This window comes from Chlamydotis macqueenii, chromosome 1 (genome assembly GCF_036417535.1).
Source record: "Chlamydotis macqueenii isolate bChlMac1 chromosome 1, bChlMac1.mat, whole genome shotgun sequence".
NCBI classification, from domain to species: domain Eukaryota; kingdom Metazoa; phylum Chordata; class Aves; order Otidiformes; family Otididae; genus Chlamydotis; species Chlamydotis macqueenii.
The window spans coordinates 62,975,974-63,001,037 of NC_141556.1; the positions used below are offsets into that span (position 1 = coordinate 62,975,974).

At 46.7% G+C, this 25,064-nt stretch overlaps 1 protein-coding gene across 6 annotated transcripts in view; it reads left to right on the plus strand.

Moving 5' to 3' along the window:
- Positions 1 to 25,064, plus strand: part of HIPK2 (homeodomain interacting protein kinase 2) — a 130,762-nt gene that overhangs the window by 17,520 nt on the left and 88,178 nt on the right. The gene's annotated exons all lie outside the window — the stretch shown is intronic.

A 25,064-nucleotide genomic window follows, 5' to 3' on the forward strand; every position in this document is an offset into this window, starting at 1 on the left:
AGTGGCCAGTGCTTAAGAGAAGTCCTTAGGGCAAATGAGGGATCTGCGACCTGTGGTTGTGAGGAGCATCCCTGTCCATTCCAGTGGGCTTTCCTGTATTTCCCGTGGAGCTTTATGAATGTGAAGGAGTTAAACATTACAGGGGAGTGAGGTAGGTAAGTGTTACTTATCCCTACTTTCTACTGGGGTGACTAAAGAAGAAAGCATAGGCGTTTCAGAGATGACCCCTGTTTCATCATCAGTTCATGGGGCTGGTTTAAGCTGGCATGCAAACACCATGCACAAAATAAAATACTTCTTTGGAAAACCAGGCTTAAATATTCTCATTAAATCCCCGGACTGAGTCAGTACCAGTGCTGTACAGGATTCTTGCACACACTAGTCAACTAACCCAGGCAGTCTTTCATGTCATTGAGTTGCTGCTCACTCCAGTGGCCCCAGCCCGCGCTGGCTGTTCAGCGGAAGGCCTGGCTGAGCTGAAGGCAGATGGCAGGGTAGGAGCTTGTGCTGATCCTACTACTATTAACTCTACCACTCTTCTGCACAGCAAGCTGCTCCTTTTGAACATCAGCAGAACCATTTTTAAAAGCCCTGCGGCCCAGCCTTGTGTGACAGAATAGCTCATTTTGTCAGGGAAAAAGATACCTTGGCAAACTTTTGAGTGTAAGCTGTCAGGGGTAGCCTCAAGACGCTGGAAGAGACAGCTGTAGGCTTTGAGGAAAGAGCAGCAGCTAGCTGCAGGTGTCGCATTCCCACCTGAGAGGGGACATGTGAAAGCCATTGCTTTTTCCCCCTCCTGTTCTTTATTCATCCTCTCACAGGAGCAGTGTATGCACCGGAGTGTTCTGTGACGTTGCCTTGCACGTAATCATGGTTATGAAATCCAAAGCTGCCGGGTCGACGTACTTGTCCCGCGCCGTGCTGTCAGCATACCTCGACACACAGTGACCTGCAGTACGTTGTGGTTATGCCAGTGTAGCCCTAACCCATGGGTCTCCTAAACTGTCTTAGGCTGAGTATCTCCCTCTTCCCCACCACCTGCACTTGCTTACACGCATGCACACACATGTGCAATGTGCAGCCTTTAGCACCGATAGCGTGTGTGGCTCTTGCCAATTCACTTCAGGGCAAATTGCAAAGTCCCACATCTCAGAACCGGGGAGGCCGTGTCCCTCTGCCTGAGCTCCTCTACGCAGCCCTCTCGCAGCCCTCATTCTGATTGCCAAGGGTCCTTTCCACTGAGAAGCGATACCTGCAATCGATTCTTCTCAGATTTTGCAATATGCATAAATGGGGTGGTGGTGACACTCGTGTGAAACCATCAACTCATATTTTCTTGTGATCTAAGAAAGTGATTTCAGTTCAGACCTCAAAGGGCAAGCTGCTGTGTGATTTAAAATTGTGCTCCCAGCAGAAGCATATGACCTCATCGTATGAAAAAACAGGAGGAGATTAGCAAAGAAGTAAGCTTCTAAGGTACACAAATATCCATGGGGAAAAAAAAAGAAATATCTTAATAGAAGAGTCAGTTGTCTGCGTAAGAGAAGGCTGGGGAAATGACTAATTTACTGGTTCTGTTATACATGCAATTTGATTCAGTTGTTCCTTCTTCGATTCAGGCCCCCTCCTTTGCTTTCTGTACCCCTTACCTCGCCTTGGCTTTTTCTGCCTTTTAAGAGAGAGTGGGCGAGGGAGGGTGGAAGGACTCAGTGAGGAAGGAGTTAAGGGAATGCTCAGTGGGGATTATAAAACAGCTAGGCACTTGGAAACAGTTAAGAAGAGAGAAACAGATCTGCCAGGAGGGAGTGTGGCACTGGAGCCGGTGGTTTGTTTTCATGCCTCCCTACACAGCGATGCAGAAGGCTCTCCTACAATGGGGATGGAGGTAACAGCTGGGGGAGCTGGGTAGGTGCCGGGGTGAGGGTGTCAAGGTTAAACAGGGAACAGACATCTCCGGCACCAAGTTGACAGGCCTTCCCACTAATCCTTACTGGTTTGCTCTGCTCTGGATATGGGTCGTTCCTGTTAGGGGTGGCGAGAGGTAGCACCTATTGTAGCCTGAGGGCATGGCCTTGCCCTGGGAGCGAGGCGTCTTCTTTGCATGTCGGACATAGGGGAGAGTGGTCTGTACGCTCTTGGCATCGCCTCGGAAAGGTGAATGCCACAACTTTGCTGTCTGCTCAAGCGCGGTGCCGAGAGTCAAGTGTGGGCAGGTCTGTGGGTATGCCTACGTGAGCGTGAGTTGCATGCGAGGTCCTCTGTGAGCGTTGCTGTGGGTGGACATCTTGTGCCAGCCCACCTGGCCAGGAGGAGCCTTCTGTCGTGCTCTGATGAGGCGGCCTTGAGTCATGAGGAGCTGTGTTTTTACTCACCCTACATTTGTGCCTCCAAAGCCCAGCTGAGACCTTCTGTGTGCCATGTCAGGCACCTGGTGCCTCGACAAGGGCAGAAGCTCTTGGTCCCAGGAAGGAAAGGCTAATACGGGCACCTGGAGGCAATGGGATCCGACAGACCAGGTTACTGGCAGGGTCATGAAGAGAAGCCATGTTGCTTCAGGCTTCCTCCATTCTGTTCTCCACATGCCCATGCTTGGGGCAATAGCTAACTGCTTCCTAGTTTGAGGGACACTGCTCCTGTGATGGTGAATTAAGATGTGACTTGAATGCAGGCCCTGCTGTCCCCTCCTGGCTCTGTGCATAAAAAATGTGGCGTTCGCAGCTGCGCAGCAGCAGAGGCATGTGTGGCAGTGACCACGGGGGAGTACTGCACGTGTGCAACATCGAGACCCATTTTTCTTGGGGGAGAAAACAGATGCAACTGTTAGAGCCAAAGTGTGCGGAGAGAACGGTTAGTCACTCTGCAAGTGTCAGGGGCTCACGGAGGAAATAGCAGGAGTTTGCTGACTAATGCCGATTATGTTCAAGGACTGAATAAGAAATACGCAGGGAAAACCCTCTGTTTCTGAATTTGGACGGGAAAAAAAAAAGAGAAGGGAAAAAAAAAGAAAGGAAGATGTATGGAGTTACTAATCAGTCCCCAAAGTCTCTGACCTATATCTCCCTCCTTTCCCTGGAGCCATTCTTGAAATGAAAAAGTAATAGAGAACAACTGGGTTTTACCTCCAGGGTACCCTTTCAGGCTGCCACGTACTGCAGGCTGAGACCAGCAGATAGGACTTCGGTGTCCCTCAGCACAATCCAGAAAGTGGAGTGGTCCCGGTCCAGGGCATTGTGAGGACATCCAGAGAGACTGAAAGTGAGAAGGTAATCTCCTCTCTGGAAAGGACGGTCTCTGGCTTCAGAAGGTTGGGAAAAGGATGTTGAGCTGACACGCTAGGTTAAAGTAGACCAGTAAAGGAGGATAGTCCTTGAAGTTGCAGTAACTTTATCAGGGGAAATAGAGGTGAGAAGGAAAAAAATGTATTTCAGGTCATTAGCCCTCTGAGGGCCAAGTTCATTGTGTCTACTGAATATTCCTCCCCCTCTTCCCATTTTTAGTTTTTTAATGAGGAAAGAGAATCCTTATTTAAGAAGCTAAAATCTAGGGTTGTGGGTCAGGAGGTTTCGTTTCCCAGTTCTGCTGCTGCCTTGCTCTTTAAGCTTGAGCAAATTGCTTTACTTTCTTCTGGCTCATTCTTTGTCTCTATAGGATGTGGATCGTGATACCCTTTGCAAAACATTTTCAAACCTGCAGAAGAAAGGAGAAAGGCTACATTTTCCAAGGTGACCAGGGCCCCGGCGTTGCAACGATAGCCATGTGCAGTGCAGGAGGAGGAAGGCCGGTGCTGGGGGGTTTCTGTCTGCATTGGAATAGGCTCTGTGCCTGTGTAGCATGCCTACAGCTTTGGGCACTGCCAGATTCACCATCCCACGTGGTGTGGGAGGGACAGGACCATGCAGACGTGGAGTGGTCCACACTGTGAGAAGAGATGCTGTCACTTGCCACGGCAGCAAAGATAGGTGTGGGCTTGCTTAGGGGGGATTTGAGCATATGTGAAAATCTGGTCCTTTCCCACCTCCTCATGTTGGCTCACCTCAACTTACATGCCCAAGATCACTAGCCATATTTAACGTATAGGTCTGGATTCATCGTATTGTCTTTGTTGTGGTCTTTCAGAACCTAACTTCTTAGATGTCTGCAAGACACTTCAGCTGCTGCTATCTTTTGTGATAAATATCCTCCATAACCCTGAATGGCCAGACGTTGGGGCGTAAGGGCCGTCTCTGCATAGACTTCCACCTCTCCAGTAGTAGGATGCCTCATGCAGCTTGAGAAACTAGGTTATACTGCAGCTTTAATGGGGCTTTTTCCAGACACTGATTGACCTGATTCCTCAGACCAGCTGTTTTATTTATTAAGTGAAAAAGGAGAAAAAGAATGCATCTCCTACATAAATGTGATTCATTGTGGAGAATGTTTAAACTATTTTTTTGTTTTTTCTTAAATTGATGTGGAGCTCTTACTTCATATTGATTTTGGAGATATTAATTTATACACTAGGAATGGGGAAGATTTACCTCTTCATCTAATCCTGTTTCTAGAGAGAGATTTACTTAATGTGCAGTGTAATTTGTCTAATGTGCAACTTTGTGTGTAGAGTGTACCCAGATCTGGTAGAAACGGTGAGTATAATAAAAGAGAGCACTGTAGTGCAGTGCTATAAATCCCTCTGTAATTAAAAATACTAAATTAGCAGTCAGGAGACATTGCTAGCTGAAAAGCAGGGATATATGGCGAGAGTTTTCAGTGCAGGACAGAGAAACTGGGTCCGTGTTCGTCTGTGTGTGCGTGTGGTATGTGTCTAGGGGAGGGACAGTTTATAACATCATTCACCAGGAATACAGCTTGGGTGGCAAAGAGGAATCATCGGAAGTTATCCCAGGGCTGTCCTTGCATGTGCGTAAAGTGATGGAGGAACTGATTCTCCTGCCAACTCCCATATTGTCTCACTGTTTCCCTCTGAGTCCTGAACATGCTTGGTGGACAGTTTCGAGGTTGCATTTTACGCTTCTACAAAAGTGTCTCTAAAAATAATTTATTGCTTCAAGGAGGCTGGCATCAGTGATTGGTTGATTTAAAAAAAAAATTCCCCCCATCTGTCTGGTTTTTTTTGTCTGTCTGTCTTTCTTTCCTAGTGTTAACACACATAAATCACTGCCTGGGATTTTCAGATGGGCCTTTTTTTTAGGATTTTATAAGTCTCCCTGGAAATAGTCAGGGGAAGGATCCATTTATAGCAATGTAGGAGTCACTACCTCTGAGTACTGTCCATCTGTCAATTCTATATCCATCTTAGGACCAGTGCTGCGTACGGTGCCTGCTTACGAGCAGTGCTGCGTACGGTGCCTGACACATAACTTGCTTACTCTTTCCAAGAGAACAGGAGGAAAGGTGGGGTTCATGCTCTAAGCAGAAGTTGCTGTTTGGAACTGAGTAATGAAACTCAGTTGTGCATTAAGATTAAAAATAAAATTATCTTGTTTATCTGAACAAAACCAGGATACGAAACAAAGCTTTACTTTACAGTTTCCATTTAAGTTTGACACGATTCTGTTAGCGTAACATTTGGCCTTTGTGGTTTCTTCAACAGCTGGATAATATCATCCAAGAGAAAGAAAAGTGTATGTCATGGCAATGACCTGCTGTTGAGGCCATCCAACAGCTTCCCTGTTACAAGACCTTATTTTGGGTTGTTCACAACTTTACCAAACTTCAATTCTCTGGGCTAAAATTTTCCATCACAGCTACCTGCCTCAGAATGTGTATTTAGAAAACAACTCTCTTGGACCTCTACTGACATTTTTTATGAAAGTATTGTATTTTATGAAAGTATTTGTATGAAAGTACAAATAAATGAGAAAACAAGCCCCCACCTTAACAACCCAATACAATTTGCATGGTATACGTGTCAGGGGCACTACTGCTGTCTTCAAGAATCTCAGCCCAACGTTGGACAAGTTTTAAGCCATAAAAAAAAAATGGTTGTCACATCTTCAGCAGACAAAACGAGTCTGTGAAGAATTTGGACATAAGAGTTTCAATTAGGCAGTTAAAATTAGTGGAAGCATTTCATGTTAATCTGTCTGGGCCTCAATCCCCTGCCCATGACATATGGATAATACAGCGTGTTGCTTTATGAGGGCATTGTGAAAACACATTCCTTTATGTTTGTGAAACATTCAGTTACTCTAATGATGGAGACTGTAGGAAAGCCTATGAGTAAATTACTAATTCTGTCTGCAGAGCAGAGCGTGGCAGGTACCTAGTAAACAAGGCTTGGGGCCACACCTTGAACAGTGCGGAGAAGATGAAATAGTGACTGGTTGCTCGCTAAGTGAGCGCCGTGTATCCTGCTGTACTGGGTGAGGCCAGGGTTCTGTAGAAAAATAGCCTGTGATTATGTGATTAACAGCTCTGCCACCGTACATAGGCAAGAAAGGGGGCACAGGCAGTCATAGAGTTGAGGATTCCTAAGCCTTGCATTCTTGATTTGCAGCTTTAAATAGTCTTGCTTTCACCTTTTTCTGTTTTCTGTGTAGTTGTCTATCATGCCGAGTGGGCACAAGGAATAATAAACAGCCGTTGCTTCTAAAGAAGAGACAGGGAAATGTCTAGTTGCCATTGATCATCAGAGAGGAAAATTCTTGGTGAAGCCTTGCATCCAGGCATTGCATATAGGTGTATGTGTGACCCTTGAGATAGAGAGAAGTCAGGGATGGAGGAAAAAAAGCAGACAGAGATGTCTTTTTTTTTCCCTTGTGACAACTGTTTGGTTTATACTGTTTTTCTGTAATAATGCTGCATACCATTAAACAGCAATGCCACAAACCAACAGACTTGCAAGTTATTTTAAAGAAGGACAAGATCATCCCATTGCTTTTTGCTGTGGGTTTTGTGGGAAGGCGTTTCCTGGTTTTACCCTGGGTACTCGCAGTTCTGGTTGCTCCCTCTCCTGGCTCCTGCCCCATGGAAATTCTAAGTGGTACACACGTGAGACCAACATCTTTCAGCTTGGGAAAATGATCCAGTCCTGACTCACAGGCAGAATCTCCCCCAAATCCCTTTGCTTTTGTTCACTTTCTTATGGTTTGGTTTTCTAGCCATATGTGTTTCATCAGGAAGAGGGAAGTAGGGCTGCCCACAGCTCGTTACTGGTTCAGAGTTGTATGTGGACAGTAGCAGGGGAGGAGGAGGCTCTGGTTGAGGGTTTGAAGTAGAAATCATGATCGTGCCACCAATGAGCAAGCTACTGGATGGCTGGGATGCATGCTTCAGCAGAAGTTTGCCCATGTCACGGTGTTATCGGCTGTTTCTTCTGCACTAATTTGGGATGGGAATGAGCTGGTCACTCAAATGCTGCAGAGGAGGTGGGAGTAGAGAGCAAGGATTGTCATCAGCCAGGAGCTGTGAGATGCAAGGCAGCTGTATAGATACACTGACTTTAAAGAGTTACAGTTCTGCATGGGAACATACTGAGCTGTACAAATTGAGGAAACTTGCTCGTTCTCGGCCTACATTATGAGTCAAACCAGGATGCACATTTCCTTCAAATCCCTAAACCCTGTGCACAAGAGCCTCTTCTTGATGTGGTTTTCGTAATTGATGTTTGGCCATTTCACAGTTGCTTTTCCCCATAGAATCTCTCTTAAAAATGTCCTATATTTCTTCTTAATTTTGACTGTGCATGGCAAATTTATATTTCAGAAAAAAATATTCAAGCATCACTTTTTTTTTGTAAAGCTAGGTTGCCATTAGGGTACTTTGGAGAGGGAACTGCTTATTATTTGTGGTGTCCTCTGAGAAGCTGATAACTGAAGTCCTACCAATATTTCCTTCTTCTGCATGTGAATTTTCAGAAAGGTTTGTCAAGACAGACACTGGTCTGCCAGGACTGGGTGGTTATTACAGTTGTTCAACCATTAGGCAATTGTGTTTTAGCAAGATGATAGTTTCTCTTTCTTTCTCTTTTTTTTTTTTTTTTTTTTTTTGTTTCTTTTTCTTGTAATAGCAAATGCCTTTCACATTCCTTGCTATTGACTCCTCCAGAAGGAGGCACGCCTTTTGACTGGCAGCTTTCAATGTGTAACTCTGAGCTGAGATCTCTCAGTCCTGTCAAAACCCTGGAGAAGAAGTCAGGGTAGAGCCAGCCACTGGTGTGGGCATCTTTGGTCACCTCCAGGTTGTACAGTGTGGATCACTAACAGTGTCCCATCTCCTCTACCACTAGCAAGGGAAACACAGAGTTGCTCCAGAGCAGGGATTTTGGAAAAAAGGGGCTGTTAGCGTGGGAGGGGCTCATCTCCTCTGAAAGATGGCATCGAGCTGCGCAAGCGAAGGGCTCAGATGTGGCCTGCCTGGGAGTCCAGAGCAATACATCAGTTTGTGGCCCCAGTCTCCAGTGTTTCACACCCAAACTGCTGGCCATTGACTTTGTCACGGTATGCTGTTTTTTAAATAACACTTACTAAGGGGTGGAAAATGTCTAACCCATGAAGTGCCTGCACCCTCCCTCCCACTCCCCTCTGCAGAGCTCCTCGGCTGCCACAGCTTGGAGATGTCTTGGGCGGCAGAAGGAGAGGCAGTGGAGATAATGTCCCCCTCTGAAGATCTGGTACGTGTTAGGACATGGGATGTGTTACTCCTTTTCTGACCTCTGCAAGTGACCTCATTTTTTCCGAGCTCACGAAAACCTACTCTTTGCCCCTTTGCCTGCCAGCCAGCCCCATTCTTAGTTAGACAGAGCACATAAGGCAGGGTAGACGGGATCACCTTTCTTAAAAAAAAAAAAATACAAGGCAGCATCAGCACTTGTTTTAATTTATTTCTGCTCCTGGGTGTAATTATAATCTCTGGGTTTCAGTGTAGAGGTGGAAGGGGATGTGATTGAATAGGGTTAAGGTTTTTTTTTCAAATTGCATTAATACATGACTTATATGAAAATCAAACACCCTCACACAGGAATGCAGGCAGTATTTGCAAGCTGCCTGTGGATTTATGAAGTGTTTGGAAACACATCGTACATTATTTCCTGGGACCTATTTCTTTACACAGTAATGGTGTTTGCTTATTCTGGGACAATGATGAAACATGAAGGTATTAAAACCAAAATTTAAAAAAGGATAGAAAATGTTTCTTTCAAAAGCTAATAAAGACCCCGTTTCTTAACAGAATGGAAACAGAATGACAAACCTTTCAGTACCTAGTTGGGACTTTGAGAGCTCTGCGTAGAGAAAAGTCTATTTATCATATATTTATTTATACTTCTTTGAGAAAACTCTATTTATGTATTTATATATACTTCTTTTTAAAATTTTTTCCCTCTTTTCTGTGAAGGCTGTTTACACCAAAATAGTATCTTTGTTTTCAGAGTTCATCTGAAAACAGCAGCATTCTCCTGCTGCTCCTTTTCCAGCTGAAGTCACAATACTTGGTCTGTGACATCACCGTTGGCTGCAGTGACAACATGGTGTCACAAAGAGAAACTTTCACTCCAGGTGGAGAATGCGCAGCAGCAGCAGCAGACAAACTACAGAGAGCAGAGAGCATGTTTGACTATGCATTGCTAGTCATGAAGGGACAAACGAAGAAATCCTCAAGAAAAATCCAAAGAAAGCTTTCAGAATGCCCACGTAGGTCTTTGGAGAGTGTGCAGCTTCTGGGGTGGGCATGGGTGCTGGAGACTCTGCCTTCTGCAGTATTTCTTTTGGAATGAGTTGACAGCAGACCAAATACTTAACTCTTAGAAAATTGCTTACTTTTATAAAAGGGAGAGTGGGAGAGAGGGCTTTAATTTAGATTCAGGTATAACTTGGATATTTGAACTGTATCCACAAGTTTTGTGGGGGTTTTTTTCTTTTTTTTTAATACACAAACCCCCTTGCAGAAAACAAGGGAAGATGACTAATAACCTGATCCTGCTAATGCTTACACATGTGGTGGGCTTTCAATGTGTGAGCTGTCCTGCTGAAGTCAGTTATGATGATTCATGTCCTTCAGCTCAGATACAGGCCCATGTGCCTGTAGCGCGAGGGTCTAGCCAGCTGCCCTAGGGGAACAGTTAAATAAAGAAACTATAGAATATTTTCCGATACAGATGCTGTCTTGACCTGGAAAAGCTGAAGTCTCTGGCCTGAATCCTCCCGGAAAAACAAACAAACTGGCCTTATGCATTTCCCCTTTGCTTTTGTCTGCCTGATTCATCTCTTGGGTCACAGGCTTGCAGTTGCTGCTTAGAAGGTGAGGCGTGTCTGCGAATGTTTGAAGGACTACGGCTTAAGAGGTGACACAGTGAGATGATTAAAGAGCAGGGGGGGAAACAGAATGGTAAAATGGTTGGTGTCCCCATTGACTGTTTCACAGTGATACAAATGAAAAATAGATATGCATCCAAAGTCTAGTTATTACTGACAGATTCATTGCTGAAATGATATTTCCTGGTGGTCTGCAAGTATGAGTGGAGTAGTCGTCCACTCTGAAGGCTGCCCCAAAGGGTAAGTAAGGGCAGCATGGAAACTCCTCAGGTGCACTTGGAGCATTTTTTTCCAAGCTTCAGTCTCATGGCTGCATCAAGGACTCCAGGAGGACCTTGAGCAGGAATAGGCATTGCTGCTTCTCCAGCAGAACTTCCTTGCCAGTGTGAGACAGGCAGGACCTCCAGCTAGCTAAGTGCATTCGGAGATGTGCTTTCCAAAAGATGCCAAGCAGCCTCTGCAGCCACAGCCCTCGGTGACTGATGAGTAGCCTTTGCTACGAGTGTTTCCTCACACCTCCAGCATCCCAGGCAACCCAGGCGTCTGCTTGGTCAGTGTCCAGGTTCCCAGTGAGAAGAGGCTGAGTGTTACTCCTGCTTTCCCCTGGCTCCCTGCTACAGCCATGCCGAAGCATTTCTGAAGTGTCACACATCAGAAGGGTATATATTTTTCAGGCAAGCCCTGTAGCATAACTGTACTGGCATCCCATCTATGTTTTGGGATGTCTTAGGAATTTCGTTTGTTTGTTTGTTTGTTTAGCAGGGCTGCACACGCTGTGTTGCTGTTGTGGCAGTCCATACGATTGGTGTCTCGCACGGTCTGACAGGTTCATTGGAGTGCGCGTGTGTGCTGAGCTGCACACTGCGGTTGCTGCACTGCTCACGGTTGGTACCAGGGCAGCCCCTGGTGCCAGGGCTGGGTTGTTAGCAAGTGCCAGGACCGTGCCATGTGTGGGAGGGCCACTCAAGCAAGCTGCTTACGGTGCTTTGGGAAGTGGAGAAGACGTGAGAATGCTTTCTTGGGCTTTGTTTTTTAAAACTCCTCCAGGAATAGTGCGTTCCTTGGGGCAGGCAAAGCATAAAGCAGGAGGATAAATTTTGGGACTTCCTGGTGCTGCCAGGATCCAGTTTCGTATTTATTGTCTGCCCCTGTAGAGCACGGAGTAAGTTGCCGTTTCATTTGAGCAGCTTGGAGTCTTTACCACTGAGCCTTTAAAAGCCTAGATGTGCAGTTACAACTGCTTCTGTTTGGCATCCATCTTCTCTAAGGCTCGAATGTTACACTGGCTTGTTGAGTCCTTCATTCACTGATGCCCATCTGAACCTCTCAGCTCTTTTTTTTTTTTTTTTTTTTCCTGGAGGGGAGTGGTAAAAGACAAAGGAAAGAAGGTGCGGAGGGCTGGGAGCAGAGGCACAACAAGGGAGATGCATCACGGCCTTGCTGAAACCCAAGGATGAGCTGGAGGGAAAGACCAAGACAAAACAAGAATGACATCATTAGTTGGGAAATTTAGAGCAGTTTCATGAAAACCTGTTCAGTGCCATCTCACGTGCTGTCCCTCGGTGCCATTAGCTGCCGCTTTGGGCAGGTGAGAGGAGTGCAGTCTGGAGCCTCAAGCCAGCAGATTTTCTGGGTGAGCTGCTGAGGGACCTGCCCCCCTTGACCTGCCACACATGCTGTCCCCATAACTGCCCCCTGCTTTGGTGTCCCCCACACTTGGCTTGGTGGTAGCTTACGGCATGAGGTTCTGAGGCAATGGCGAGCTGTGCAGAGATAGGTTTCTCTGAGCAGCTATGCAATGTGCCCCAGCCCTTGCAAGTCAGTGTTGCTCTTCCATGACAGCACAGGGAAAACAAGTGTTTACTCTGGAGATCTACTGACTGTTCATTTTGGTCTGGAGTTACATCTTCTCCCTTTTACTTGTCTCCTTTGTGAATATTTCTCTAATAGTTAATATTAGGGCTTTCTGTGGCCGTCAGTGGTTTTGTCACTCAGTTACATCTGTTTTTCTTTTTTTACCAGATTTCTGTAAAGGGGGACAGAGATCAAGGTGAGCTCTGTGTTGTGGGATGCTGATTTTGTAGGTGCTGATATAAATAAGTCTTTTAAACTTCACGCCTGTGACTAGTGTTTGCAGGACTGAGGTCCCACTTGGCACTTTTAGCCCGTTGAGGTGTGTCAGAGATGTGCCTGATAGGGTATGCCGATCGACAGCAGGTTGAGGAGGGCTGGCCAGCTGGTCAGGGTGAGCATCATTTGTTTGGTGCCCAAATGCAAGGTTGTGGTGCACTGTCCAAGTGATGTATGGGGCAAGGGAGCTTGCACTGAAACTTCTCACAGCGTACCCAGCTCCTCAGGACATGTTTAACAGTCCACCACTGTCCTGAATTCACTCACTAAACTTTTGTAATCACCATAAAAAACCTGCTAGGTAAATACATTTTCTGTGCCCGAAAGCAATTGTCCCACTTCCTTTTGTTCTGAAGATAATAGATGCAAAAATGAAATATGAACTTCTGTTCTTAGAATATCATAGTTATTTAGTCCTGAGGGAGATTCATTATCGAAACAGATTTTGTTAAGATTTGATGATACTCTAAAGAAATTGAATGAATTAGAACTTTGGTTTGTAGAAGCTGGAAAATCATCTAGAAATTGTCCATAATCTGGAAGATGGAGATGACTATTTCTGACATAAGGAACTCCCTTTTTCTCAAAGTGACTGGGATGGGGAGACTGAATGGAGATGAGCTTTGTGTCAGATGCAGAACCAGCAGTCAGCACTTGTTTTGCATTGTCCTAGTTTCATTTAAGGCCTTCTTCTGTCTGGCTTAAAATAATGGCTTGTAGTGGCAGTTGTCTCCAGCCCCTGCTGCCTAATGCATAGTTGGTTGCTAGGAGGGCTGCTGTCATCCACATTTTAGTCGTGGTTGTGACGACCAATTTTGCATTGCTTTCCAAGCTTTGGCTGGATGACTCAACTGGTCCTCTGGTGACTCATTTCAGTCTCCCATGAGCCCAGGAAGGACTAAAGAGGGAAGCATGGCTATTTTTAGGTACAAAAAATGACCAAGCTCAAGGAGTATGTCCACAAAGGAGTACTGAAAACTGAATTGGGTATTTATATAGGGTGTAAACTTGCCCGTTACCACTGAAATTCTTTCCCCAGTTACTGTACATCTGCTGAATCTAGTTTCCAGTCTCTTCTTATTCTTGATCCAAGTGAATACCAGAAAGCTCTCTGTGAGTTTTGAGTGCTTAAGGTCTAATGAAAGTTCACAGGACTTTTGGTACTAAATTCCCCTAACTGGTTTTGGTTTTTTGGCAGGTCCCCCTTATCATCATTTACTAGGATTCTCACAATCTATCAATAACCATAGGCCTGCTCAGGCCATTTTTTTCCCCAGTCGTTCTTATGTTAGACAAACCTAAGATGCCCAAAGTTCTCCTAGACCTACTGAAAGATCTTGTGATTGACCACAAGATGTTACTAATTTGTTTTTTCTGGATCCTGTGGAAACAGTGGTATATTTGCTTCTTATGAGAAAATCATACAGACTTAATTTCCTAGAAACTCTTCTTTCCCCGTGACTCACTTTGGCCAGACTTCCTTTTCATCATTAGTCGAAACCCGTCGGTGTGACTGTGGACAGCTTGGCTGCGATATCGACATCGCGTTGATGCTTCTGAACTCACCGTTCCATTGCATCTAGGCTGAATCCTCTCATTTCCTTGCTGTAGGAAAAGGAAAGAGTTGAATTTCTGGGTTGAAATGACATTGCTGCAAAACAGCTGTAATAGTGCCAAAAAGATGCTTATGGAAGAGGTGGGGTGCATGCATAGCAACGTGTCAGTTCACAAATGTAGTGTCATGAATGAGAAGGAGGCCTGATAGCCCCTTTAGCTAGTCTGTTGTCTGTAGCCAGCCATCCTTTCTAACGTGGATTTTTGGTTCTGTAGGTTTGGCTTCAGCCATTTTTCCGTAACTGTGAGTGCTGCACAGCAGTTACTGGCAGCAAAGAGTAAGCGGAGTTGTACACGGCGTGAGGTGTGCTTGGATGCCCATGTCTCTGCAGGGTGGTGTTCAGGGTCTCGAAAGCATCAAATGATTTGGAGCAAAGTTACCCCAAGGGTTGTCTTTCACTGTACACCCCACCAAAGCTATCACCTGCTTGGTCTTTCTTGGCTGAAGAGGAGCGTGTACGCCCAATCTGGCTCTAGGGCTATCTCTGCCTAGAGCCTAGAGTTTTTGAAGCTTGGTCTGCCTTTCTGGCCTGTCACAGTGGTAGCACGCCTCAGGCTGCACTGCAGAAGGCATTTGGCATGTATCGTACTGGATCTCCAGGTTCAGCTTTGCTCCTCTTCTGTCGTGCTCTCGTCTTGCCAGTATAAGAAGCTCAGCAGCCACGTCATTAAGCACTGTAGAGCTGAGTAAATAAATATGTCAATAAATAATCATATCCTGCACAAAAGAGAAAGCTGGGGGAGAGGCTGATGGTAGCCAGGAAGTTCTGCTGATACAGGTGGAGGTTTTTATTATTTTCTTTCTCTTAATGACTTCCCTTGCTCTGAGTTCTTTTCTTTTAGAGCTTTGAGGGGGAGTAGGCAGTTACTGGTATCCCTGAGCTTCTTCATCACACTCAAGGGCCTTATATCCTTCTTCCTCAAGTAGATATCCTTTCCTGAGCTCCTGAATGTTTACTCTTTAAGGCTCTGAAGTCCTTCGTGGAGTTAATCCCCATGCCTAAATCAGGTTTTCTTTCTGTGTTAGCAAGAGCTTCCTGCATCATTTAGGCAGTCCTTCCTTGGCCAAACAGGCTACTTCTCTGCATGCTGAACTGGCTTCTGTCCTATTAGACCTTGCTTAAAAAGAAAGTTGCTGTGAAGACAGTGGGAGATCAGACATGTACCACCTGCCCCCAGCCCCAGCAGCCAGCCACAGTGGGGCAGGGAGGCGTTTGGAGGTACTTCTGTGGGATCACCTGGGGCAGCGTTCCTCATTTGGAGAAGGGATTCATTGCCTTCATGGGTCATCCTCTGGCTGAGCAAGTGTTTGTGTCTGTCAGACCATGTGTTTCGTGTAACAGGGGTCAGTACAAATTTGAATACAATAATACTTTAAATTCAGCAGGCCCTGTTGTGATAGGACGAGGGATAATGATTTTAAAATAGAGGGAGGTAGATTTAGATTAGATATTAGGAAAAAAAATTTTTACACTGAGGGTGGTGGAACACTGGAACAGGTTGCCCAGAGAGGTGGTGGGTGCCCCATCCCTGGAAACGTTCAAGGCCAGGCTGGATGAGGCTCTGAGCAACCTGATCTAGCCGAAGATGTCCCTGCTTCTTGCAGGGGGGTTGGGCTAGCTGGCCTTTAAAGGATCCCTTCTAACCCTAAGGATTTTATGGTTCTGTGAAAATGGATCTTTGGAATTTTCAAGGCATCGAGGTCACCAGGGTTCCCACGGTTACGCCAGTTGACAACACATGCTCTCAGGGAGGCTGTTGCAGCTCCCTCTCACCGTGGCCTCCCGTGAGCTACTCTCTACTCAAAGGAGAAGAGATCGAGCGAGACAGTTAAGTGGAACTTTTCTACAAGGTTACTCTTCTCAGGTGCAGCCTGTGAATTAAAGAGATGACTGAATGAGGATTTTTGAGGAGAAATGAGTCCGCATCCAAACCCTCAACCCTGTGTCTCCCCAGCGGTCTTTGGTTTGGGCTGGATGGTCGAGTCCTGCTGTGCCCGTTCTGGTCCTGAGCTGCGCTCGTGGCCCCGGCCTGTTTCATGTCATACATTTCTGGGTTTGTAGTCTTACTTTGGAATGCAAATCAAACACTGCAGGGAAGAGCAAAAAGGGTTTCTGACTGTTTGGCTATCATTTTGGAGATGTTTTCTTGGCCCTGAGCGATGAGGAAGAGAGGGTGAAAAATTCATGCTCAAGATATGTGTTTCCTTGAGGAACTGAAAGGCTTGTCCTTGTCCTTGTGTGGTTGCGGGTGTGTATTTGTGTGCCTGTGTCAGGGCAGGTTATTTACAGAATTTAACTACTTAAAGTGCAGGTCAGGTGATTAATCTGCACTCTCTTTGCTCTTAATTTCCTAAAATACCCCATAGCCCTCGATGTATGAGAGAGCTGTAAATCCTGTCTTTGGATTTCATTCTTATTTGAAAGGGAGATGTTGCTACAGGAGGAAGGAGATATAGTTAACACTGGCTTTGGCAGAGTTCGGAGGTCATCATATCAGTCTACCTCAATTTTCTACTTTGGCAGAGTCCCGTGCCCAGCTTCTCCACCTTTCTCCTTGCATTTTTGTCTTTCTTTGCAGACCAAATCCTGTATATTTCATCCAGACCTCACCAGAGGCTTGTTTCTCTCCAACAGGTCTGTGTCCTGGTGGAAATAAAATGAAGGGAGGCACTTTGCGAACAGGCAAACTGACCTTTTCAGCCCAGCTAGTGCTTGATCTGAGTTTCAGATTTCGTAAACAAAGCAAGGGCTGAATGTCATGCAATGGCCTCTTTGCAAATGAAACACTTAGGAAAAAATCCTGTGGGAGTGAGAGGCTCAGCCTGAGACTCCAGTGAGCTTTACCCATGTCCTGCCTTCACAAGTAGGGTTCCTTCTAATGACTGAGGTATGCGAGGTGCCAGCCATACCCTGTGGTTTCGCCACACTTGCGGGCCAGTTAGAGTAATTGACATTACAAAGCTAATATTTACAGGTGGGGAGGTGGACCTGGTGGAAAAAGCCAGAATATCCTTTCCACTAGGCAGTTGTGGGAAGCCACGAGCGCGCCAGTGCTGCGTGGGTGAGGGGGGCACAGCCAGGGCAGCACAGAGAAACACTGATTCATTTTGGTCTCTTTTCCAGAGGCCCTGGCACCCTTTCGTGGGAACTAAGATCACAGAAGGCCAGGTGGGGTGGCCAGTGAAGGCTGTAGGATTTGGGGTCAGGAATTGAGGAAGTCCTCTGTTTTCCCTGTAAGATGGGTATGCTGTTGTCAGCCCCTGTTTGGAAGATGGAAACAGAAGTGACCCAGCTGAGTGACTTGACCCACACTGCCTGGAGAGCAGAGCCATGCCGAGGTCCTTCTTTTTCTCAGTTCTGCTTTCAGAATGCGACTCTGTCAGCAAATAGCAATCAGAGATGGAGCTGGTGGGAACCCAGAGGCTCTGGCATTACGCATTTGTTTGGAGGTTAAACATACAGACCCACAGGCATGCTAGACTTGACTACAAGGCAAGCCCTGGCCAGTTCCATATTTACTGCTCAGGCTATCTTGTATAGCTCTCCAAAGGGAACTTTGGGTGCTGTAGAAATGCCGTGGTTAAAATTTCTTCCCCTTTGCCTCCATGAATGACATATGATGGGAGGGAGGAACATGTGGCCAGAACGCATATGCTGTTGCTAAACAGTCCTACCTGGCACCTTGATCCGAGTAACTGCTTTTAAGCTCATCTGGCTTCATTTTGGCTTCAGGAGGGAGAAGTCACAAAACGTTCCTTGACAGCTTGCTTCCCCTGTCTCCTTTGGCCACTCCCAGCACTTCAGGAGCTCATTTAAGCATGGAATTGTACAAGCCTGAGTGTGTCATGCCTCGTTTTGAGTGGTGCTGTGGGTATTGCCATGGTCTCTTGCTCTTTAAGCAGATGTGGTGCTACTCATGGGTCCCTCATCAGCTTGCAGCACAGCCACAATCAGGCACCCAGCACATGCCTCAGCTCTGCTAGACCACTCTCTGAGAAAACTGAAAGAGGGATTTCTTCAGCAAAGCATTTTGTTAGGCATCCTCCAGTGTCCTCCAAAGATAATGCTTCAAAACAAGGCTTCCGTCAATCCCGCCTGTCTGGCTTTGTCTTGTTCTTTTTTTCTCATCCCATCTCTGACGTTAGAACAGACTTTTTTCTCCTCCAAGGCTGTTGGGGGTACTGTGTGTTTGGTTGTAAAACTTATTCCTGACTTCACTGACACACACTTTCCTAAAACATCTTTACACTGAGATTGTGGATAAGTTCTTTGCACTCACATGCAAACATTGAAGGCTTTCACGTGCTGCTGCCACCTCTGTCTGTATTGTTCGTCGCCTCATTTTGCTCTTGGGACTCCAGAAGTCATCACAGGAACTGGAGGCTTCACTCCCTGGGTTCGGAGGACTGTTGCTCAGCAAGATACATGTGGCAGGGCTGTCCATGTGCCTTCTCAAGCCGCCAAGACCTGCCATGGGCACAGTGGACTCCTAGGTTTCTTACGTTATGTCTGGAGATCATTTTGCTGTTTTGGTAAAGCGTTTGCTGTGTCATTTCATGATTTCTGTAGAGGTGACAATCTTCCTGCCAGCTTTGACAGGTATGCTGAAGGGGTTTACTTACTGCAGTCTTACTCTGTTTTGTGAAGGCTGTAGCCTATTAAATGTATTTGCTTGCTGCCTTCCTTTCTTTTCCACTCAGTGACGTTGAGGTGTCCTGCAGAGAAGTTGATTTGCATGATTCCAGCTGTGCTGGGTTTTCCTCTAGGAAGGTATCTAGAGGTTACCTTCCAGTTCAGGGGAGCATGGACTTGACTGCTGGACCTTCTTACACCAAGGTCGGTAAATTGGTGTCTGGTCCAGTGGCTGCAGCGTCTGCAGGGAAGTAGTGAGGCAGCCGAGCCTCTGATGAGGAATACTTTAACCTGCATTCTCTGGTGTTGCATCATTAATTAACTCTAATGTGAAACATAAACTGGTCACTTGATTTACTGAGAAAATCTGTAATATCTCTTGTCGTTGCTGCAGTTCATTAAAGTGGGAGATGGAGGTGACCCAGAAGGGTTCCTTCACTAAGGTGTAATCAAGGATATAAATGTAAGTGTATATATTTGTCCTTGAGATTTTGCTTCACATGGCTAAAACAAGGAATATGTCAGAGAAGCCCACAGGTTGTTACTCAGGCTCGTGGGCACCCGAACCCACATCAAAAGGATGAATAAGAATTGCGATGTTTCTGGATTACAGAAGATATCTAATAGTAGGGCTTTGTGGCTTGTGGATATGGAAGAGTAGTTTTGTAGTGGTGAGATGTGAAATTGTGGTCACTGAGCACTGAAGGAAAGGCTTGATATTGCAGGGGCTTGACTTAGGTCTACAGAGACAAAATGAAAGACAGCACAGACGGTTCAAAGGGCGAGCTGTGTCTGGTGATGCCTTGTATTCACTAATTCCTAAGAGTTTGGTGTTTCACATGTATAGCATGCTTATGTAAGCAGTTCCCCACAGTCCAAATCCAGCTCACATGACATTGTCTAGGGACCTGCCAGATGTGGCAACTGTAGGGGGATGGGGCTGGAGCAGCCTAGATGTTTCCAGGTGCCAGTGTGGGGTCTGGCCAGGGGGGTGTGGGACATGCCCCCCAAGCTACTCATGCTAGCTCTCATCTGGGGTGGCAAGGGTGCCTCCCAGACTGTACAGACACAGCATGGATAGCCCTGCCCGTCTTGCAGTCTTCATGCCGTAGCCTTGGGAAAAAGGATGCTGCCCCTGTGGGGTCTGTGCACCGGAGAGCACCCGTCTCCCGCCAGCCCTACCACCAGAGATGTCCTGGAGGGGAACACAGGTGTGCACCATCTGACCAGCCTTCAGCCTGCGTTGGTACATAGGCACTGAGCACGGCCTTGCCGACTGCTCCCCAGGCAGTGCTGGCCAGCAGCCCCAGCCAGCCCTTACCACCTCTCCCAGCACCTCCTGTGTCCGCTGCGGGTGTGATGGAGCGAGAGGCTCAGAGCAGCAGATAGGATGGACAGGGCTGACCCAGAGGAGGGTCTCCCCAATGTTTTCCTAACTGTGTCCTCTTTGCCCTAGTCAGCTGTGAACGCTTTCAGTACCCAGCAGGCAAGTTGCCCTGGATTTAAGGAGTTAAAAGGGGGAGTAAAGAAAGGAATAAAGATGTTTTGGCAGGGAGATAGCAGTATCCTGAGCCGAATGCCAAAATAACCTGCTCAGGCCATGATAGGGAGCAGCTGCCTACACCACCCCCATGCCCAAGAGCAACTGTGGTCCTGGTTGCTAACTTTTATCCTGTCTATAAAGGAAAATCGTAGTGCGGAGAATGAAATAGTAAGCAGAGTGGCATTGCTGATGCTGTAAGTGCAGGAGTGGGCTGTGTAGCAGGGCAGCTGGCGTGGCAGGGGAATACTGGGTGTGAAGGTGATTGGGATCAGAGCTCCCTGACCATCGCGCTGCAGTGGGAGGTGTGCTTTTTGGCAGGGGGGTGGGGAGGGCGGCAGGGGGCAGGGGTAGAAGGATGCGTGGCTTTGACTGGTTTTATTTACAGCTACTCTATGCATGGGAAAGTATTGGTTTTTTGTCAGGCTGTGGGACATGGTTCAAACGTGGCACCTTGCAGCCGTGTGAAGCCAGGTCTGGAGCAATGCGGGGAATGGGCTCTGTCGTATCTTTGAAAACCACCGCGCGCTACATAAGCATTTAGGAAACTACTAATTAGGACGAGACAGTTTTACTAGCAGGACAGGAAAAGCAGAGCAGGAAGGCAGGAAGATTTTCACCTGGATTCAAGGCTCCCTTGACATCTTCTGCTCACCAGGAATAGGAAGGAGCTGAGGCTGTTGGGGTCTGAACTCCACTTTGAGTGGAGGTTGTTTCCAAACATTCGGAGGCATGTTTGGAAGGAATTTGTGTAGCCTCCAGGAACATAAATTTCAAGGAGGGTCCAAGAGGGCAGTGGTAGTGGGGACAGTGCCTCAAAAGGGGTTACACAGAGGCCACCGTGAAGAAGAGAGCTGTGCTTGAGACAGGGCTATTTTTTTAAGGTGCAATACGTTAGCCATACCTGCCAGATCCCCTTTTCATTGCCTTCTTAACCCGGGTGTGCATATGAGTTAGCATGCTTGTGCCTCTCTGGGGAGAAGTGGAAGATATTTATTTCAGGAGTGTCTTATGAGCATCATTTATATGCTGAACACATGCCGTGTGCTTTCGATGGTATTTTTCAAGCAGGCATTGTCGTTCTGGCGGCAGTCAGCAAGCAGCCTCTGGTTACGGCGCGCTGGCAGCTCGGCAGGTACTGCAAAAGGTCTTACTGCCTACTTAATACAGGGCAGGGGCTCGGTCTCTTGCCACCGCAAAGGCCACCTGTATAAATCAGCAGTAAGTGCTATGAGTAAAGCAGAAGAAAACATCAGTGACTTTCAAACTTCTTTAGTCCCCAAAGTGTATTTTTTGCCCTTTGAGGTGAGGTGGGTGGATAGGGAGCTTCACCTCGTTTGCTTTCCTGAAACCTGTTGGAAGTAGAAGTGAATCAGCTGCGTGATTTGTGTATGCACGCAGAAGAGTGCCGTCTGAATTGTAAATAGCACCTGCTAAATTATTATTAAGTGAAAGCTGACGTGGGAGGAGTTCTCAGGAAAAAAAAAAGTCAAGTCTTTTAATAAAAGTCATTCAGGCTGTTTTAACATTGTCCCCTGGCTGCACACTGCATACTTCAGCTCCTGCGGATGCTATGGGGAGTCGCGTGAGTCGTATCAAGGGCAGGGGAGGCCCCATTAAATCCAGTTACTGTCAATTGTGTGAGAGCTTTAAATGGCTACACTAAAACTCATTATTAAAGGAAGGAACTATCAATTTTATTTAATGCGTGGTGCCTAACCTTGATTCTGCTCCCAGCCCAGAGACTCGCCATGCACAGGGGTGATATAAAAATTAGACCTGCACTCTTCAGGGCTTGTATTTGGCTGTTGCGGTGTCCTGGCTGCAGCCTGACTGGCTAACTGGGGCTGCAGGAGACTGCTCTGCACCCCTGCCTGCCAAGGCAGGCACCAAGCCTGAGCCCAGGACGGTTCAGTCTGTGTCACCACTTGCCTTAGTCCAGACAAAGGTTTTGCTAGTACAGGTGGGGCTGCTGAGCCAGGCTTCGGGCAAGCAGGAGCACTGAGTGGGCATGGCTCCTCATCCTGAGCATCCTCACCCCCTCTGCTACTGTCAGGGAAAAAGAGAGGAACCAAGGGCCAGCCTGAGGCCATCCCGTGCGAAACATGGCAAGGTGTCTGCTAGGATCTTCCTGAGTCAAAGGGAGGCAGCAAGAAAGGCTCAGCCTTGCACAGGATGTTTCTTGTCAGACCTGAGTTCAAGAGGGCTTTTCCCGAGTGAAACTGCCTGTTTCCCTCCCTCTGTGGCTTATGACCCCTCCGCCTGTGCAAGACTTGGGGAGTGAGGATGCTTCTTCCTCAGCGACCAGCTCTGAGGGATGCTCAGGGGGCATCGCTGTCACAGGGCTTGGCTGGCATGGATCACCCCATTACTGCTGGCTTGTTTCTTCATGGACATTGTGGTGAGCCTTTATTGGCCTACGTAATCAAAAGGCTGAAGTTGTAAATCATATTACAGGCTGTAATGAGGAATTTGAACCCTGTAACAAACCATCCAACTTTTATTCACATTTATTGCTGTGTCTGCTGTTGCCAGGGAGTAAAGACCCTTTTAAAACAAAGGAAAATGCCACCAGCACAATTTGATAGTGTCCTTAGGAAATTTTGGGTTGTGTTTTTCTCACATTAGCTGCACAGGCAAATTTGTGATAAAAATGACTTTGCTGCAGAAGCCTTCTTTTCCCATCACCAAGCTGTCAATCAGCTTGTAATTTCTTGGTATCGGACTATGCTGAAAGCTGGCCGAGTTATTCTCCTTGCAACGTGTGCCCCTAAAACTTCAAATGTGAGAAAATAATTTTGGATGGAAGGAAGACAATTGCTTATTTCTTTTTTTAGGGGGTAAAAAAAAATTTCTTCTGCAATGAGATATAACCTCTTAGGAGGGTGGAGTGGCAGCAGAAGAGTCCAAAATCCTCCCTTTAGCCACAAGACAGCCCTGCTTCCTCCACCCGCTCCATTTTGGGGGTATCAAGGTGGTTCAGTGTTTGTCCCCTGTTCCTATCCCCCTGCTGAGGCTGCCAGCAGTGTCGCAGGGACAGCAAGAGACTGGTTGTTGATGTGGAAACCAGTCCCTAACAACAACTCATTTCACCAAGGGGCACAGGCGGCCATCTGACGTTGACAACGTTGAGTGACTGCTGACCTTGTTTTTAGCATCAGCTGATACCAACTGGAGCCCTGCCAGTTTGCACCAGTTGAAAGTCTGACTCTTAATGGTGGCAATTATCCTGATTTTTACAGCAGCACTGGGAAAGTTGCAGCTGCTGTGCTTCACATCCCTGACTTTAGTTTGGGGTGCCTAGGTCTTCTGGTGTAATCTTCAGAGGAGCGTGTGAGAAGAACCTCTCTTCTTGTTCTGCGTCAATCGTTTTTTTCCCTTTTTATTTTGTATGAAGAGATATTGCTCAGGCACACCATGGAGTGAAAACTATAAAGCTATAAATTACACCTCTGCTAGGTCCACAATATGTTACCAATTACATCTCCTTTATTATTCGCGTCCAGGGGGAAAACATACATCAAACCAACCTCACTCTCCAGGCAGGTCGGTACTGTGCTAGAAGGAACACCGTGACTCTTCTTAATCAGTGGAAAAACAAACACAGTTTTGGCTCACTCACATATGATTTTTGTGTCTGGGGTGACAAGTTGAGTAATATTGCTGCGGTCCTCCGGGCTTGCCATGTGCCACATGCTACATCATCGCCCCGTGGAAAGGAGAGAGGAGAGAAAGCACTTAAGAGGGGCAGGGAGTTGGGGGGCTCCAAGGACCCACTTGTAGGGACCTTTGAAATTGCTGCCAAGGAGGTTGTCGGGGGAGTTTATACGAATTGCAGCAAACGGCATCAGGAATCACATTAAAGCCAGGGGTCATGTCTGCAAAGGAGGGCGTGCTGCAATTTGCAAGGCTTTGTTGCTACAGTGGAGTTAGTGGGGTTTTGTGTTGTGTGCTCGAGCAGGGGTGAGGGTTTCCCGCGTGTCCTGATAGGGGTTTTCTTCTGCATCTGCCCTGTCTTCACAAAGTAATCACTGCAGTAGGGATGAAGGTGGGGGTGTTGAAGCAAACTGGAGTGATTGCTTTGCTGGTTACTTCTGTGGTAGCTATGTATGGTGGTTATTGGCTCACCACAGCGTCCCTCTCCGGAGCAGTTCCTGGGCTGCTGGGAATTAAGGGGATGGGTGCTGGGTGTGTTCAGGTGTGTTTGCTTGACCATGCTATTCAGCACTGGAAGTGTGGAGTAACGTTCATATTTTTCTATGTGGGTGTATATGTTTATGCATGCATGTGTGTGAGTGTTGTATGTGTACACATGAGCTCCTGAAAATCTTCCAACGAGCAGCATGGAGCAGTGCAGAGTGGGTTTCTTCTAGGAAAGAGAGCTGAGTGTTAGATACTCTCCGGTCTCCACATGAAGAAGTCATCCGTGTGCACTGTGGAGTTGTGGCTTTGTCACTGAAGCTTTCATTCAACTTTTAACTTTTTAAAGTTGAAAACAAGTCAAGGTTATGTTTGTGCTTAATAATTCAGCAACGGTGCCAGCTCAGCATATTATCTTTTCCTTCCCTAGTCATTCTGGTTTATTAAAAAGAAACACTGACGACAGATAGAAGGGTGAGGGAGGCCGTGCCTTTCTGCTTTAACTCCCGCTGCGCACTGACTCCTTCCCCAGGAATACCCGGAGATTTGTGCTGTTCACAATACCTTTGCCCCACTGCTACCATCCCTACCCTGGGCAGGGAAAGCTGGCAGCAGGTCAGGACATAGATGTCCTCATCTCTCTGGACTGCATCTTTTTTTTTCTAAATAGGAGCGTTTTCTGTTTCAGTGGAATATGACTCAGAATTCTTCAGTAAGTCTATCTCAATGATACTTTATTTTCACTTTGGTTGTGAG